This window comes from Schistocerca cancellata, unplaced genomic scaffold (genome assembly GCF_023864275.1).
Source record: "Schistocerca cancellata isolate TAMUIC-IGC-003103 unplaced genomic scaffold, iqSchCanc2.1 HiC_scaffold_422, whole genome shotgun sequence".
In the NCBI taxonomy this organism is placed as follows: Eukaryota; Metazoa; Arthropoda; class Insecta; order Orthoptera; family Acrididae; genus Schistocerca; species Schistocerca cancellata.
In genome coordinates this window covers 178,796-192,867 of record NW_026046439.1, presented here as the reverse complement: position 1 = coordinate 192,867, position 14,072 = coordinate 178,796, and the positions used below count along the sequence as shown (strand labels likewise).

General features: G+C 53.5%; 32 non-coding genes across 32 annotated transcripts; all 32 read left to right on the top strand.

Annotated features, from left to right (window-relative positions):
* Nucleotides 1-532: 532 nt before the first annotated feature.
* Trnal-uag (transfer RNA leucine (anticodon UAG)) lies at nt 533-614 on the top strand. The gene has a single exon. It is a non-coding gene; the product is annotated as a tRNA-Leu (tRNA).
* An 80-nt stretch (nt 615-694) lies between these two features.
* On the top strand, nt 695-776 carry Trnal-cag (transfer RNA leucine (anticodon CAG)). The gene has a single exon. It is a non-coding gene; the product is annotated as a tRNA-Leu (tRNA).
* A 268-nt stretch (nt 777-1,044) lies between these two features.
* Trnae-cuc (transfer RNA glutamic acid (anticodon CUC)) lies at nt 1,045-1,116 on the top strand. Its single transcript has one exon. It is a non-coding gene; the product is annotated as a tRNA-Glu (tRNA).
* A 375-nt stretch (nt 1,117-1,491) lies between these two features.
* On the top strand, nt 1,492-1,563 carry Trnah-gug (transfer RNA histidin (anticodon GUG)). The gene has a single exon. It is a non-coding gene; the product is annotated as a tRNA-His (tRNA).
* A 740-nt stretch (nt 1,564-2,303) lies between these two features.
* On the top strand, nt 2,304-2,391 carry Trnal-uag (transfer RNA leucine (anticodon UAG)). The gene has a single exon. It is a non-coding gene; the product is annotated as a tRNA-Leu (tRNA).
* Nucleotides 2,392-2,471: 80 nt separating this feature from the next.
* Nucleotides 2,472-2,553, top strand: Trnal-cag (transfer RNA leucine (anticodon CAG)). Its single transcript has one exon. It is a non-coding gene; the product is annotated as a tRNA-Leu (tRNA).
* A 268-nt stretch (nt 2,554-2,821) lies between these two features.
* On the top strand, nt 2,822-2,893 carry Trnae-cuc (transfer RNA glutamic acid (anticodon CUC)). Its single transcript has one exon. It is a non-coding gene; the product is annotated as a tRNA-Glu (tRNA).
* Nucleotides 2,894-3,268: 375 nt separating this feature from the next.
* On the top strand, nt 3,269-3,340 carry Trnah-gug (transfer RNA histidin (anticodon GUG)). Its single transcript has one exon. It is a non-coding gene; the product is annotated as a tRNA-His (tRNA).
* Nucleotides 3,341-4,080: 740 nt separating this feature from the next.
* Trnal-uag (transfer RNA leucine (anticodon UAG)) lies at nt 4,081-4,168 on the top strand. The gene has a single exon. It is a non-coding gene; the product is annotated as a tRNA-Leu (tRNA).
* Nucleotides 4,169-4,248: 80 nt separating this feature from the next.
* On the top strand, nt 4,249-4,330 carry Trnal-cag (transfer RNA leucine (anticodon CAG)). Its single transcript has one exon. It is a non-coding gene; the product is annotated as a tRNA-Leu (tRNA).
* Nucleotides 4,331-4,598: 268 nt separating this feature from the next.
* Trnae-cuc (transfer RNA glutamic acid (anticodon CUC)) lies at nt 4,599-4,670 on the top strand. Its single transcript has one exon. It is a non-coding gene; the product is annotated as a tRNA-Glu (tRNA).
* A 375-nt stretch (nt 4,671-5,045) lies between these two features.
* Nucleotides 5,046-5,117, top strand: Trnah-gug (transfer RNA histidin (anticodon GUG)). The gene has a single exon. It is a non-coding gene; the product is annotated as a tRNA-His (tRNA).
* Nucleotides 5,118-5,858: 741 nt separating this feature from the next.
* On the top strand, nt 5,859-5,946 carry Trnal-uag (transfer RNA leucine (anticodon UAG)). The gene has a single exon. It is a non-coding gene; the product is annotated as a tRNA-Leu (tRNA).
* An 80-nt stretch (nt 5,947-6,026) lies between these two features.
* Nucleotides 6,027-6,108, top strand: Trnal-cag (transfer RNA leucine (anticodon CAG)). Its single transcript has one exon. It is a non-coding gene; the product is annotated as a tRNA-Leu (tRNA).
* Nucleotides 6,109-6,376: 268 nt separating this feature from the next.
* Trnae-cuc (transfer RNA glutamic acid (anticodon CUC)) lies at nt 6,377-6,448 on the top strand. Its single transcript has one exon. It is a non-coding gene; the product is annotated as a tRNA-Glu (tRNA).
* Nucleotides 6,449-6,823: 375 nt separating this feature from the next.
* Trnah-gug (transfer RNA histidin (anticodon GUG)) lies at nt 6,824-6,895 on the top strand. The gene has a single exon. It is a non-coding gene; the product is annotated as a tRNA-His (tRNA).
* A 740-nt stretch (nt 6,896-7,635) lies between these two features.
* Trnal-uag (transfer RNA leucine (anticodon UAG)) lies at nt 7,636-7,723 on the top strand. The gene has a single exon. It is a non-coding gene; the product is annotated as a tRNA-Leu (tRNA).
* An 80-nt stretch (nt 7,724-7,803) lies between these two features.
* Trnal-cag (transfer RNA leucine (anticodon CAG)) lies at nt 7,804-7,885 on the top strand. Its single transcript has one exon. It is a non-coding gene; the product is annotated as a tRNA-Leu (tRNA).
* Nucleotides 7,886-8,153: 268 nt separating this feature from the next.
* On the top strand, nt 8,154-8,225 carry Trnae-cuc (transfer RNA glutamic acid (anticodon CUC)). Its single transcript has one exon. It is a non-coding gene; the product is annotated as a tRNA-Glu (tRNA).
* A 375-nt stretch (nt 8,226-8,600) lies between these two features.
* Trnah-gug (transfer RNA histidin (anticodon GUG)) lies at nt 8,601-8,672 on the top strand. Its single transcript has one exon. It is a non-coding gene; the product is annotated as a tRNA-His (tRNA).
* Nucleotides 8,673-9,411: 739 nt separating this feature from the next.
* Nucleotides 9,412-9,499, top strand: Trnal-uag (transfer RNA leucine (anticodon UAG)). The gene has a single exon. It is a non-coding gene; the product is annotated as a tRNA-Leu (tRNA).
* An 80-nt stretch (nt 9,500-9,579) lies between these two features.
* Trnal-cag (transfer RNA leucine (anticodon CAG)) lies at nt 9,580-9,661 on the top strand. The gene has a single exon. It is a non-coding gene; the product is annotated as a tRNA-Leu (tRNA).
* A 268-nt stretch (nt 9,662-9,929) lies between these two features.
* Nucleotides 9,930-10,001, top strand: Trnae-cuc (transfer RNA glutamic acid (anticodon CUC)). Its single transcript has one exon. It is a non-coding gene; the product is annotated as a tRNA-Glu (tRNA).
* A 375-nt stretch (nt 10,002-10,376) lies between these two features.
* Nucleotides 10,377-10,448, top strand: Trnah-gug (transfer RNA histidin (anticodon GUG)). The gene has a single exon. It is a non-coding gene; the product is annotated as a tRNA-His (tRNA).
* Nucleotides 10,449-11,194: 746 nt separating this feature from the next.
* On the top strand, nt 11,195-11,276 carry Trnal-uag (transfer RNA leucine (anticodon UAG)). Its single transcript has one exon. It is a non-coding gene; the product is annotated as a tRNA-Leu (tRNA).
* An 80-nt stretch (nt 11,277-11,356) lies between these two features.
* Nucleotides 11,357-11,438, top strand: Trnal-cag (transfer RNA leucine (anticodon CAG)). Its single transcript has one exon. It is a non-coding gene; the product is annotated as a tRNA-Leu (tRNA).
* A 268-nt stretch (nt 11,439-11,706) lies between these two features.
* Nucleotides 11,707-11,778, top strand: Trnae-cuc (transfer RNA glutamic acid (anticodon CUC)). The gene has a single exon. It is a non-coding gene; the product is annotated as a tRNA-Glu (tRNA).
* Nucleotides 11,779-12,153: 375 nt separating this feature from the next.
* On the top strand, nt 12,154-12,225 carry Trnah-gug (transfer RNA histidin (anticodon GUG)). Its single transcript has one exon. It is a non-coding gene; the product is annotated as a tRNA-His (tRNA).
* Nucleotides 12,226-12,971: 746 nt separating this feature from the next.
* Trnal-uag (transfer RNA leucine (anticodon UAG)) lies at nt 12,972-13,053 on the top strand. Its single transcript has one exon. It is a non-coding gene; the product is annotated as a tRNA-Leu (tRNA).
* Nucleotides 13,054-13,133: 80 nt separating this feature from the next.
* Nucleotides 13,134-13,215, top strand: Trnal-cag (transfer RNA leucine (anticodon CAG)). Its single transcript has one exon. It is a non-coding gene; the product is annotated as a tRNA-Leu (tRNA).
* A 268-nt stretch (nt 13,216-13,483) lies between these two features.
* Trnae-cuc (transfer RNA glutamic acid (anticodon CUC)) lies at nt 13,484-13,555 on the top strand. Its single transcript has one exon. It is a non-coding gene; the product is annotated as a tRNA-Glu (tRNA).
* A 375-nt stretch (nt 13,556-13,930) lies between these two features.
* Nucleotides 13,931-14,002, top strand: Trnah-gug (transfer RNA histidin (anticodon GUG)). Its single transcript has one exon. It is a non-coding gene; the product is annotated as a tRNA-His (tRNA).
* The last annotated feature ends 70 nt before the right edge of the window (nt 14,003-14,072 follow it).

Genomic DNA, 14,072 nt, shown 5'->3' with positions numbered 1-14,072 from the left:
AGTGCCAGCAGAACAGGAAGCTGTGACGTGCACTGTTTCTACAAATGCTGGGAAAACTGGCGCCCAATGCAGCGCACGTAGCGTGGCCGAGCGCTCAAAAATAAAAAATAAAGTAGTGTAGCGGTTATCGCGTCTGCTTCACACGCAGAAGGACCCCCAGTTCGATCCCGGGCGGGAACTGTATTTTCCATCCTATGTCGCATACTACTCCAGTGAGCCACGTCATGTGTGGATCTGCTGCATGGAAAAAAAAACAACGAAAAAAAGCGCTCTAAGGCACTGGTTTAAGGCACCAGTCTCTTCGTAGGCGTGGGTTCGAATCCAGGAGCTGCTGTCTCCTTAACTACGACAGCTACAGACAAGTGGCGTCGCTGCCATACGGCGGGCACGGCATTTTCTTGTTGTGGATGGCCTAAAGAGACGCTTCCAGTGGGAGAGCAGTGGACATACACGGCACAGCGATTGCCAAGACACTTACATTTCGGAGTGATCTTTGTACTACAAAGGAAACGTTTTGCCGGTTGTGATCAACGGTAACGTGGCCGAGCGGTCTAAGGCGCTGGTTTTAGGCACCAGTCTCTTCGGAGGCGTGGGTTCGAATCCCACCGTTGACAGTTTTTGCGTCTCATTTTTGTGCCGCTGCTGTGTGTTCTCGTGGGGTAGGATGCAGCTCTTGTGACGCGCGTGTTGTGTAGGTAGCGTGGCCGAGCGGTGTAAGGCGCTGGTTTCAGGCACCAGTCTCTTCGGAGGCGTGGGTTCCAATCCCACAGCTGCCAAACGTGTAATGGTTTCCTGTGTCGAAGACGGCTGCACTCATTGCCTGCAAAGAAAACAGCTTCTGCTTCGTGAATTGCCGTAGAACAGTGCGTGGTGCAACGACAGGATTTGTAGGCGCCTTTTGCTCTCATCATTGCTGGCGTTCGTGTCCACGAAATGCGTCCGGAGCACGCCGTTCTATAACGTGAGAGAGTGGATTTTTTTACAGTTGTCGTCAGTTAACCGTGCGTGATTGCTGCGTTCGCTGGAAGAGCACTGCCGTCGTTATCCGGTGTGGTCTAGTGGCTAGGATACCTGGCTCTCACCCAGGAGGCCCGGGTTCGATTCCCGGTACCGGAAATGCGCGTTTTTGTTGCTCCTCTTATGCGACTTGTCTCGACTTTGCTCGACTGACGCTACGCTGACGCGTGCAGAAAGCTACGTTAAGTATGATTCACGGCAACACCCGACGGCGAGAGAGATGCGGCGTGTGTCCACTTGTTGTCGAGCCACGTACCTGTAGCGAAGAGGCTTGGAGGACTGCAAGACATTGCCACGGAGGTGAATGCAGCTAACCACTGTAGTTAGTGTCCTGACAGCGCAGGCGCGTTCATTTGTTTGTATACATGTGATGGAGAACGTGTCTGACACTGCTGTGGCGTGACACTGTGGGCTGGGCTTTGCTGTGTACCACCACTTGCATTCCCGCCAGCTGCTTTGGCGGGCGCCTCCGTGGCCGTGATCGTCTAGTGGTTAGGACATTGCGTTGTGGCCGCAATAACCCAGGTTCGAATCCTGGTCACGGCACTTTTGAAAGTTTTGCCTTGCTGCCGTTGCTATAGAGATAGTGCACGAGTACTCGAAATTACAGTGCTCTCTTGATTTTTCACTCGTGTTCCGCAGGCCGCAGTTTGTACTACCACTTCATCACCAACATGTAATGTCGCCTCCCAGAGCGCGGACGTCCGCTGCTCTCTGCAGTCGAAAAGGGCAGTTGTTTGAAGTGCGATGGATGAGCAACCAGTGCCAGCAGAACAGGAAGCTGTGACGTGCACTGTTTCTACAAATGCTGGGAAAACTGGCGCCCAATGCAGCGCACGTAGCGTGGCCGAGCGCTCAAAAATAAAAAAAAAAGTAGTGTAGCGGTTATCGCGTCTGCTTCACACGCAGAAGGACCCCCAGTTCGATCCCGGGCGGGAACTGTATTTTCCATCCTATGTCGCATACTACTCCAGTGAGCCACGTCATGTGTGGATCTGCTGCATGGAAAAAAAACAACGAAAAAAAGCGCTCTAAGGCACTGGTTTAAGGCACCAGTCTCTTCGTAGGCGTGGGTTCGAATCCAGGAGCTGCTGTCTCCTTAACTACGACAGCTACAGACAAGTGGCGTCGCTGCCATACGGCGGGCACGGCATTTTCTTGTTGTGGATGGCCTAAAGAGACGCTTCCAGTGGGAGAGCAGTGGACATACACGGCACAGCGATTGCCAAGACACTTACATTTCGGAGTGATCTTTGTACTACAAAGGAAACGTTTTGCCGGTTGTGGTCAACGGTAACGTGGCCGAGCGGTCTAAGGCGCTGGTTTTAGGCACCAGTCTCTTCGGAGGCGTGGGTTCGAATCCCACCGTTGACAGTTTTTGCGTCTCATTTTTGTGCCGCTGCTGTGTGTTCTCGTGGGGTAGGATGCAGCTCTTGTGACGCGCGTGTTGTGTAGGTAGCGTGGCCGAGCGGTGTAAGGCGCTGGTTTCAGGCACCAGTCTCTTCGGAGGCGTGGGTTCCAATCCCACAGCTGCCAAACGTGTAATGGTTTCCTGTGTCGAAGACGGCTGCACTCATTGCCTGCAAAGAAAACAGCTTCTGCTTCGTGAATTGCCGTAGAACAGTGCGTGGTGCAACGACAGGATTTGTAGGCGCCTTTTGCTCTCATCATTGCTGGCGTTCGTGTCCACGAAATGCGTCCGGAGCACGCCGTTCTATAACGTGAGAGAGTGGATTTTTTTACAGTTGTCGTCAGTTAACCGTGCGTGATTGCTGCGTTCGCTGGAAGAGCACTGCCGTCGTTATCCGGTGTGGTCTAGTGGCTAGGATACCTGGCTCTCACCCAGGAGGCCCGGGTTCGATTCCCGGTACCGGAAATGCGCGTTTTTGTTGCTCCTCTTATGCGACTTGTCTCGACTTTGCTCGACTGACGCTACGCTGACGCGTGCAGAAAGCTACGTTAAGTATGATTCACGGCAACACCCGACGGCGAGAGAGATGCGGCGTGTGTCCACTTGTTGTCGAGCCACGTACCTGTAGCGAAGAGGCTTGGAGGACTGCAAGACATTGCCACGGAGGTGAATGCAGCTAACCACTGTAGTTAGTGTCCTGACAGCGCAGGCGCGTTCATTTGTTTGTATACATGTGATGGAGAACGTGTCTGACACTGCTGTGGCGTGACACTGTGGGCTGGGCTTTGCTGTGTACCACCACTTGCATTCCCGCCAGCTGCTTTGGCGGGCGCCTCCGTGGCCGTGATCGTCTAGTGGTTAGGACATTGCGTTGTGGCCGCAATAACCCAGGTTCGAATCCTGGTCACGGCACTTTTGAAAGTTTTGCCTTGCTGCCGTTGCTATAGAGATAGTGCACGAGTACTCGAAATTACAGTGCTCTCTTGATTTTTCACTCGTGTTCCGCAGGCCGCAGTTTGTACTACCACTTCATCACCAACATGTAATGTCGCCTCCCAGAGCGCGGACGTCCGCTGCTCTCTGCAGTCGAAAAGGGCAGTTGTTTGAAGTGCGATGGATGAGCAACCAGTGCCAGCAGAACAGGAAGCTGTGACGTGCACTGTTTCTACAAATGCTGGGAAAACTGGCGCCCAATGCAGCGCACGTAGCGTGGCCGAGCGCTCAAAAATAAAAAAAAAAGTAGTGTAGCGGTTATCGCGTCTGCTTCACACGCAGAAGGACCCCCAGTTCGATCCCGGGCGGGAACTGTATTTTCCATCCTATGTCGCATACTACTCCAGTGAGCCACGTCATGTGTGGATCTGCTGCATGGAAAAAAAACAACGAAAAAAAGCGCTCTAAGGCACTGGTTTAAGGCACCAGTCTCTTCGTAGGCGTGGGTTCGAATCCAGGAGCTGCTGTCTCCTTAACTACGACAGCTACAGACAAGTGGCGTCGCTCCCATACGGCGGGCACGGCATTTTCTTGTTGTGGATGGCCTAAAGAGACGCTTCCAGTGGGAGAGCAGTGGACATACACGGCACAGCGATTGCCAAGACACTTACATTTCGGAGTGATCTTTGTACTACAAAGGAAACGTTTTGCCGGTTGTGGTCAACGGTAACGTGGCCGAGCGGTCTAAGGCGCTGGTTTTAGGCACCAGTCTCTTCGGAGGCGTGGGTTCGAATCCCACCGTTGACAGTTTTTGCGTCTCATTTTTGTGCCGCTGCTGTGTGTTCTCGTGGGGTAGGATGCAGCTCTTGTGACGCGCGTGTTGTGTAGGTAGCGTGGCCGAGCGGTGTAAGGCGCTGGTTTCAGGCACCAGTCTCTTCGGAGGCGTGGGTTCCAATCCCACAGCTGCCAAACGTGTAATGGTTTCCTGTGTCGAAGACGGCTGCACTCATTGCCTGCAAAGAAAACAGCTTCTGCTTCGTGAATTGCCGTAGAACAGTGCGTGGTGCAACGACAGGATTTGTAGGCGCCTTTTGCTCTCATCATTGCTGGCGTTCGTGTCCACGAAATGCGTCCGGAGCACGCCGTTCTATAACGTGAGAGAGTGGATTTTTTTACAGTTGTCGTCAGTTAACCGTGCGTGATTGCTGCGTTCGCTGGAAGAGCACTGCCGTCGTTATCCGGTGTGGTCTAGTGGCTAGGATACCTGGCTCTCACCCAGGAGGCCCGGGTTCGATTCCCGGTACCGGAAATGCGCGTTTTTGTTGCTCCTCTTATGCGACTTGTCTCGACTTTGCTCGACTGACGCTACGCTGACGCGTGCAGAAAGCTACGTTAAGTATGATTCACGGCAACACCCGACGGCGAGAGAGATGCGGCGTGTGTCCACTTGTTGTCGAGCCACGTACCTGTAGCGAAGAGGCTTGGAGGACTGCAAGACATTGCCACGGAGGTGAATGCAGCTAACCACTGTAGTTAGTGTCCTGACAGCGCAGGCGCGTTCATTTGTTTGTATACATGTGATGGAGAACGTGTCTGACACTGCTGTGGCGTGACACTGTGGGCTGGGCTTTGCTGTGTACCACCACTTGCATTCCCGCCAGCTGCTTTGGCGGGCGCCTCCGTGGCCGTGATCGTCTAGTGGTTAGGACATTGCGTTGTGGCCGCAATAACCCAGGTTCGAATCCTGGTCACGGCACTTTTGAAAGTTTTGCCTTGCTGCCGTTGCTATAGAGATAGTGCACGAGTACTCGAAATTACAGTGCTCTCTTGATTTTTCACTCGTGTTCCGCAGGCCGCAGTTTGTACTACCACTTCATCACCAACATGTAATGTCGCCTCCCAGAGCGCGGACGTCCGCTGCTCTCTGCAGTCGAAAAGGGCAGTTGTTTGAAGTGCGATGGATGAGCAACCAGTGCCAGCAGAACAGGAAGCTGTGACGTGCACTGTTTCTACAAATGCTGGGAAAACTGGCGCCCAATGCAGCGCACGTAGCGTGGCCGAGCGCTCAAAAATAAAAAATAAAGTAGTGTAGCGGTTATCGCGTCTGCTTCACACGCAGAAGGACCCCCAGTTCGATCCCGGGCGGGAACTGTATTTTCCATCCTATGTCGCATACTACTCCAGTGAGCCACGTCATGTGTGGATCTGCTGCATGGAAAAAAAAACAACGAAAAAAAGCGCTCTAAGGCACTGGTTTAAGGCACCAGTCTCTTCGTAGGCGTGGGTTCGAATCCAGGAGCTGCTGTCTCCTTAACTACGACAGCTACAGACAAGTGGCGTCGCTCCCATACGGCGGGCACGGCATTTTCTTGTTGTGGATGGCCTAAAGAGACGCTTCCAGTGGGAGAGCAGTGGACATACACGGCACAGCGATTGCCAAGACACTTACATTTCGGAGTGATCTTTGTACTACAAAGGAAACGTTTTGCCGGTTGTGGTCAACGGTAACGTGGCCGAGCGGTCTAAGGCGCTGGTTTTAGGCACCAGTCTCTTCGGAGGCGTGGGTTCGAATCCCACCGTTGACAGTTTTTGCGTCTCATTTTTGTGCCGCTGCTGTGTGTTCTCGTGGGGTAGGATGCAGCTCTTGTGACGCGCGTGTTGTGTAGGTAGCGTGGCCGAGCGGTGTAAGGCGCTGGTTTCAGGCACCAGTCTCTTCGGAGGCGTGGGTTCCAATCCCACAGCTGCCAAACGTGTAATGGTTTCCTGTGTCGAAGACGGCTGCACTCATTGCCTGCAAAGAAAACAGCTTCTGCTTCGTGAATTGCCGTAGAACAGTGCGTGGTGCAACGACAGGATTTGTAGGCGCCTTTTGCTCTCATCATTGCTGGCGTTCGTGTCCACGAAATGCGTCCGGAGCACGCCGTTCTATAACGTGAGAGAGTGGATTTTTTTACAGTTGTCGTCAGTTAACCGTGCGTGATTGCTGCGTTCGCTGGAAGAGCACTGCCGTCGTTATCCGGTGTGGTCTAGTGGCTAGGATACCTGGCTCTCACCCAGGAGGCCCGGGTTCGATTCCCGGTACCGGAAATGCGCGTTTTTGTTGCTCCTCTTATGCGACTTGTCTCGACTTTGCTCGACTGACGCTACGCTGACGCGTGCAGAAAGCTACGTTAAGTATGATTCACGGCAACACCCGACGGCGAGAGAGATGCGGCGTGTGTCCACTTGTTGTCGAGCCACGTACCTGTAGCGAAGAGGCTTGGAGGACTGCAAGACATTGCCACGGAGGTGAATGCAGCTAACCACTGTAGTTAGTGTCCTGACAGCGCAGGCGCGTTCATTTGTTTGTATACATGTGATGGAGAACGTGTCTGACACTGCTGTGGCGTGACACTGTGGGCTGGGCTTTGCTGTGTACCACCACTTGCATTCCCGCCAGCTGCTTTGGCGGGCGCCTCCGTGGCCGTGATCGTCTAGTGGTTAGGACATTGCGTTGTGGCCGCAATAACCCAGGTTCGAATCCTGGTCACGGCACTTTGGAAAGTTTTGCCTTGCTGCCGTTGCTATAGAGATAGTGCACGAGTACTCGAAATTACAGTGCTCTCTTGATTTTTCACTCGTGTTCCGCAGGCCGCAGTTTGTACTACCACTTCATCACCAACATGTAATGTCGCCTCCCAGAGCGCGGACGTCCGCTGCTCTCTGCAGTCGAAAAGGGCAGTTGTTTGAAGTGCGATGGATGAGCAACCAGTGCCAGCAGAACAGGAAGCTGTGACGTGCACTGTTTCTACAAATGCTGGGAAAACTGGCGCCCAATGCAGCGCACGTAGCGTGGCCGAGCGCTCAAAAATAAAAAAAAAAGTAGTGTAGCGGTTATCGCGTCTGCTTCACACGCAGAAGGACCCCCAGTTCGATCCCGGGCGGGAACTGTATTTTCCATCCTATGTCGCATACTACTCCAGTGAGCCACGTCATGTGTGGATCTGCTGCATGGAAAAAAAACAACGAAAAAAAGCGCTCTAAGGCACTGGTTTAAGGCACCAGTCTCTTCGTAGGCGTGGGTTCGAATCCAGGAGCTGCTGTCTCCTTAACTACGACAGCTACAGACAAGTGGCGTCGCTCCCATACGGCGGGCACGGCATTTTCTTGTTGTGGATGGCCTAAAGAGACGCTTCCAGTGGGAGAGCAGTGGACATACACGGCACAGCGATTGCCAAGACACTTACATTTCGGAGTGATCTTTGTACTACAAAGGAAACGTTTTGCCGGTTGTGGTCAACGGTAACGTGGCCGAGCGGTCTAAGGCGCTGGTTTTAGGCACCAGTCTCTTCGGAGGCGTGGGTTCGAATCCCACCGTTGACAGTTTTTGCGTCTCATTTTTGTGCCGCTGCTGTGTGTTCTCGTGGGGTAGGATGCAGCTCTTGTGACGCGCGTGTTGTGTAGGTAGCGTGGCCGAGCGGTGTAAGGCGCTGGTTTCAGGCACCAGTCTCTTCGGAGGCGTGGGTTCCAATCCCACAGCTGCCAAACGTGTAATGGTTTCCTGTGTCGAAGACGGCTGCACTCATTGCCTGCAAAGAAAACAGCTTCTGCTTCGTGAATTGCCGTAGAACAGTGCGTGGTGCAACGACAGGATTTGTAGGCGCCTTTTGCTCTCATCATTGCTGGCGTTCGTGTCCACGAAATGCGTCCGGAGCACGCCGTTCTATAACGTGAGAGAGTGGATTTTTTTACAGTTGTCGTCAGTTAACCGTGCGTGATTGCTGCGTTCGCTGGAAGAGCACTGCCGTCGTTATCCGGTGTGGTCTAGTGGCTAGGATACCTGGCTCTCACCCAGGAGGCCCGGGTTCGATTCCCGGTACCGGAAATGCGCGTTTTTGTTGCTCCTCTTATGCGACTTGTCTCGACTTTGCTCGACTGACGCTACGCTGACGCGTGCAGAAAGCTACGTTAAGTATGATTCACGGCAACACCCGACGGCGAGAGAGATGCGGCGTGTGTCCACTTGTTGTCGAGCCACGTACCTGTAGCGAAGAGGCTTGGAGGACTGCAAGACATTGCCACGGAGGTGAATGCAGCTAACCACTGTAGTTAGTGTCCTGACAGCGCAGGCGCGTTCATTTGTTTGTATACATGTGATGGAGAACGTGTCTGACACTGCTGTGGCGTGACACTGTGGGCTGGGCTTTGCTGTGTACCACCACTTGCATTCCCGCCAGCTGCTTTGGCGGGCGCCTCCGTGGCCGTGATCGTCTAGTGGTTAGGACATTGCGTTGTGGCCGCAATAACCCAGGTTCGAATCCTGGTCACGGCACTTTTGAAAGTTTTGCCTTGCTGCCGTTGCTATAGAGATAGTGCACGAGTACTCGAAATTACAGTGCTCTCTTGATTTTTCACTCGTGTTCCGCAGGCCGCAGTTTGTACTACCACTTCATCACCAACATGTAATGTCGCCTCCCAGAGCGCGGACGTCCGCTGCTCTCTGCAGTCGAAAAGGGCAGTTGTTTGAAGTGCGATGGATGAGCAACCAGTGCCAGCAGAACAGGAAGCTGTGACGTGCACTGTTTCTACAAATGCTGGGAAAACTGGCGCCCAATGCAGCGCACGTAGCGTGGCCGAGCGCTCAAAAATAAAAAAAAAGTAGTGTAGCGGTTATCGCGTCTGCTTCACACGCAGAAGGACCCCTAGTTCGATCCCGGGCGGGAACTGTATTTTCCATCCTATGTCGCATACTACTCCAGTGAGCCACGTCATGTGTGGATCTGCTGCATGGAAAAAAAACAACGAAAAAAAGCGCTCTAAGGCACTGGTTTAAGGCACCAGTCTCTTCGTAGGCGTGGGTTCGAATCCAGGAGCTGCTGTCTCCTTAACTACGACAGCTACAGACAAGTGGCGTCGCTCCCATACGGCGGGCACGGCATTTTCTTGTTGTGGATGGCCTAAAGAGACGCTTCCAGTGGGAGAGCAGTGGACATACACGGCACAGCGATTGCCAAGACACTTACATTTCGGAGTGATCTTTGTACTACAAAGGAAACGTTTTGCCGGTTGTGGTCAACGGTAACGTGGCCGAGCGGTCTAAGGCGCTGGTTTTAGGCACCAGTCTCTTCGGAGGCGTGGGTTCGAATCCCACCGTTGACAGTTTTTGCGTCTCATTTTTGTGCCGCTGCTGTGTGTTCTCGTGGGGTAGGATGCAGCTCTTGTGACGCGCGTGTTGTGTAGGTAGCGTGGCCGAGCGGTGTAAGGCGCTGGTTTCAGGCACCAGTCTCTTCGGAGGCGTGGGTTCCAATCCCACAGCTGCCAAACGTGTAATGGTTTCCTGTGTCGAAGACGGCTGCACTCATTGCCTGCAAAGAAAACAGCTTCTGCTTCGTGAATTGCCGTAGAACAGTGCGTGGTGCAACGACAGGATTTGTAGGCGCCTTTTGCTCTCATCATTGCTGGCGTTCGTGTCCACGAAATGCGTCCGGAGCGCGCCGTTCTATAACGTGAGAGAGTGGATTTTTTTACAGTTGTCGTCAGTTAACCGTGCGTGATTGCTGCGTTCGCTGGAAGAGCACTGCCGTCGTTATCCGGTGTGGTCTAGTGGCTAGGATACCTGGCTCTCACCCAGGAGGCCCGGGTTCGATTCCCGGTACCGGAAATGCGCGTTTTTGTTGCTCCTCTTATGCGACTTGTCTCGACTTTGCTCGACTGACGCTACGCTGACGCGTGCAGAAAGCTACGTTAAGTATGATTCACGGCAACACCCGACGGCGAGAGAGATGCGGCGTGTGTCCACTTGTTGTCGAGCCACGTACCTGTAGCGAAGAGGCTTGGAGGACTGCAAGACATTGCCACGGAGGTGAATGCAGCTAACCACTGTAGTTAGTGTCCTGACAGCGCAGGCGCGTTCATTTGTTTGTATACATGTGATGGAGAACGTGTCTGACACTGCTGTGGCGTGACACTGTGGGCTGGGCTTTGCTGTGTACCACCACTTGCATTCCCGCCAGCTGCTTTGGCGGGCGCCTCCGTGGCCGTGATCGTCTAGTGGTTAGGACATTGCGTTGTGGCCGCAATAACCCAGGTTCGAATCCTGGTCACGGCACTTTTGAAAGTTTTGCCTTGCTGCCGTTGCTATAGAGATAGTGCACGAGTACTCGAAATTACAGTGCTCTCTTGATTTTTCACTCGTGTTCCGCAGGCCGCAGTTTGTACTACCACTTCATCACCAACATGTAATGTCGCCTCCCAGAGCGCGGACGTCCGCTGCTCTCTGCAGTCGAAAAGGGCAGTTGTTTGAAGTGCGATGGATGAGCAACCAGTGCCAGCAGAACAGGAAGCTGTGACGTGCACTGTTTCTACAAATGCTGGGAAAACTGGCGCCCAATGCAGCGCACGTAGCGTGGCCGAGCGCTCAAAAATAAAAAAAAAGTAGTGTAGCGGTTATCGCGTCTGCTTCACACGCAGAAGGACCCCCAGTTCGATCCCGGGCGGGAACTGTATTTTCCATCCTATGTCGCATACTACTCCAGTGAGCCACGTCATGTGTGGATCTGCTGCATGGAAAAAAAACAACGAAAAAAAGCGCTCTAAGGCACTGGTTTAAGGCACCAGTCTCTTCGTAGGCGTGGGTTCGAATCCAGGAGCTGCTGTCTCCTTAACTACGACAGCTACAGACAAGTGGCGTCGCTCCCATACGGCGGGCACGGCATTTTCTTGTTGTGGATGGCCTAAAGAGACGCTTCCAGTGGGAGAGCAGTGGACATACACGGCACAGCGATTGCCAAGACACTTACATTTCGGAGTGATCTTTGTACTACAAAGGAAACGTTTTGCCGGTCGTGGTCCAACGGTAACGTGGCCGAGCGGTCTAAGGCGCTGGTTTTAGGCACCAGTCTCTTCGGAGGCGTGGGTTCGAATCCCACCGTTGCCAGTTTTTGCGTCTCATTTTTGTGCCGCTGCTGTGTGTTCTCGTGGGGTAGGATGCAGCTCTTGTGACGCGCGTGTTGTGTAGGTAGCGTGGCCGAGCGGTGTAAGGCGCTGGTTTCAGGCACCAGTCTCTTCGGAGGCGTGGGTTCCAATCCCACAGCTGCCAAACGTGTAATGGTTTCCTGTGTCGAAGACGGCTGCACTCATTGCCTGCAAAGAAAACAGCTTCTGCTTCGTGAATTGCCGTAGAACAGTGCGTGGTGCAACGACAGGATTTGTAGGCGCCTTTTGCTCTCATCATTGCTGGCGTTCGTGTCCACGAAATGCGTCCGGAGCACGCCGTTCTATAACGTGAGAGAGTGGATTTTTTTACAGTTGTCGTCAGTTAACCGTGCGTGATTGCTGCGTTCGCTGGAAGAGCACTGCCGTCGTTATCCGGTGTGGTCTAGTGGCTAGGATACCTGGCTCTCACCCAGGAGGCCCGGGTTCGATTCCCGGTACCGGAAATGCGCGTTTTTGTTGCTCCTCTTATGCGACTTGTCTCGACTTTGCTCGACTGACGCTACGCTGACGCGTGCAGAAAGCTACGTTAAGTATGATTCACGGCAACACCCGACGGCGAGAGAGATGCGGCGTGTGTCCACTTGTTGTCGAGCCACGTACCTGTAGCGAAGAGGCTTGGAGGACTGCAAGACATTGCCACGGAGGTGAATGCAGCTAACCACTGTAGTTAGTGTCCTGACAGCGCAGGCGCGTTCATTTGTTTGTATACATGTGATGGAGAACGTGTCTGACACTGCTGTGGCGTGACACTGTGGGCTGGGCTTTGCTGTGTACCACCACTTGCATTCCCGCCAGCTGCTTTGGCGGGCGCCTCCGTGGCCGTGATCGTCTAGTGGTTAGGACATTGCGTTGTGGCCGCAATAACCCAGGTTCGAATCCTGGTCACGGCACTTTTGAAAGTTTTGCCTTGCTGCCGTTGCTATAGAGATAGTGCACGAGTACTCGAAATTACAGTGCTCTCTTGATTTTTCACTCGTGTTCCGCAGGCCGCAGTTTGTACTACCACTTCATCACCAACATGTAATGTCGCCTCCCAGAGCGCGGACGTCCGCTGCTCTCTGCAGTCGAAAAGGGCAGTTGTTTGAAGTGCGATGGATGAGCAACCAGTGCCAGCAGAACAGGAAGCTGTGACGTGCACTGTTTCTACAAATGCTGGGAAAACTGGCGCCCAATGCAGCGCACGTAGCGTGGCCGAGCGCTCAAAAATAAAAAAAAAGTAGTGTAGCGGTTATCGCGTCTGCTTCACACGCAGAAGGACCCCCAGTTCGATCCCGGGCGGGAACTGTATTTTCCATCCTATGTCGCATACTACTCCAGTGAGCCACGTCATGTGTGGATCTGCTGCATGGAAAAAAAACAACGAAAAAAAGCGCTCTAAGGCACTGGTTTAAGGCACCAGTCTCTTCGTAGGCGTGGGTTCGAATCCAGGAGCTGCTGTCTCCTTAACTACGACAGCTACAGACAAGTGGCGTCGCTCCCATACGGCGGGCACGGCATTTTCTTGTTGTGGATGGCCTAAAGAGACGCTTCCAGTGGGAGAGCAGTGGACATACACGGCACAGCGATTGCCAAGACACTTACATTTCGGAGTGATCTTTGTACTACAAAGGAAACGTTTTGCCGGTCGTGGTCCAACGGTAACGTGGCCGAGCGGTCTAACGCGCTGGTTTTAGGCACCAGTCTCTTCGGAGGCGTGGGTTCGAATCCCACCGTTGCCAGTTTTTGCGTCTCATTTTTGTGCCGCTGCTGTGTGTTCTCGTGGGGTAGGATGCAGCTCTTGTGACGCGCGTGTTGTGTAGGTAGCGTGGCCGAGCGGTGTAAGGCGCTGGTTTCAGGCACCAGTCTCTTCGGAGGCGTGGGTTCCAATCCCACAGCTGCCAAACGTGTAATGGTTTCCTGTGTCGAAGACGGCTGCACTCATTGCCTGCAAAGAAAACAGCTTCTGCTTCGTGAATTGCCGTAGAACAGTGCGTGGTGCAACGACAGGATTTGTAGGCGCCTTTTGCTCTCATCATTGCTGGCGTTCGTGTCCACGAAATGCGTCCGGAGCACGCCGTTCTATAACGTGAGAGAGTGGATTTTTTTACAGTTGTCGTCAGTTAACCGTGCGTGATTGCTGCGTTCGCTGGAAGAGCACTGCCGTCGTTATCCGGTGTGGTCTAGTGGCTAGGATACCTGGCTCTCACCCAGGAGGCCCGGGTTCGATTCCCGGTACCGGAAATGCGCGTTTTTGTTGCTCCTCTTATGCGACTTGTCTCGACTTTGCTCGACTGACGCTACGCTGACGCGTGCAGAAAGCTACGTTAAGTATGATTCACGGCAACACCCGACGGCGAGAGAGATGCGGCGTGTGTCCACTTGTTGTCGAGCCACGTACCTGTAGCGAAGAGGCTTGGAGGACTGCAAGACATTGCCACGGAGGTGAATGCAGCTAACCACTGTAGTTAGTGTCCTGACAGCGCAGGCGCGTTCATTTGTTTGTATACATGTGATGGAGAACGTGTCTGACACTGCTGTGGCGTGACACTGTGGGCTGGGCTTTGCTGTGTACCACCACTTGCATTCCCGCCAGCTGCTTTGGCGGGCGCCTCCGTGGCCGTGATCGTCTAGTGGTTAGGACATTGCGTTGTGGCCGCAATAACCCAGGTTCGAATCCTGGTCACGGCACTTTTGAAAGTTTTGCCTTGCTGCCGTTGCTATAGAGATAGTGCACGAGTACTCGAAATTACAGTGCTCT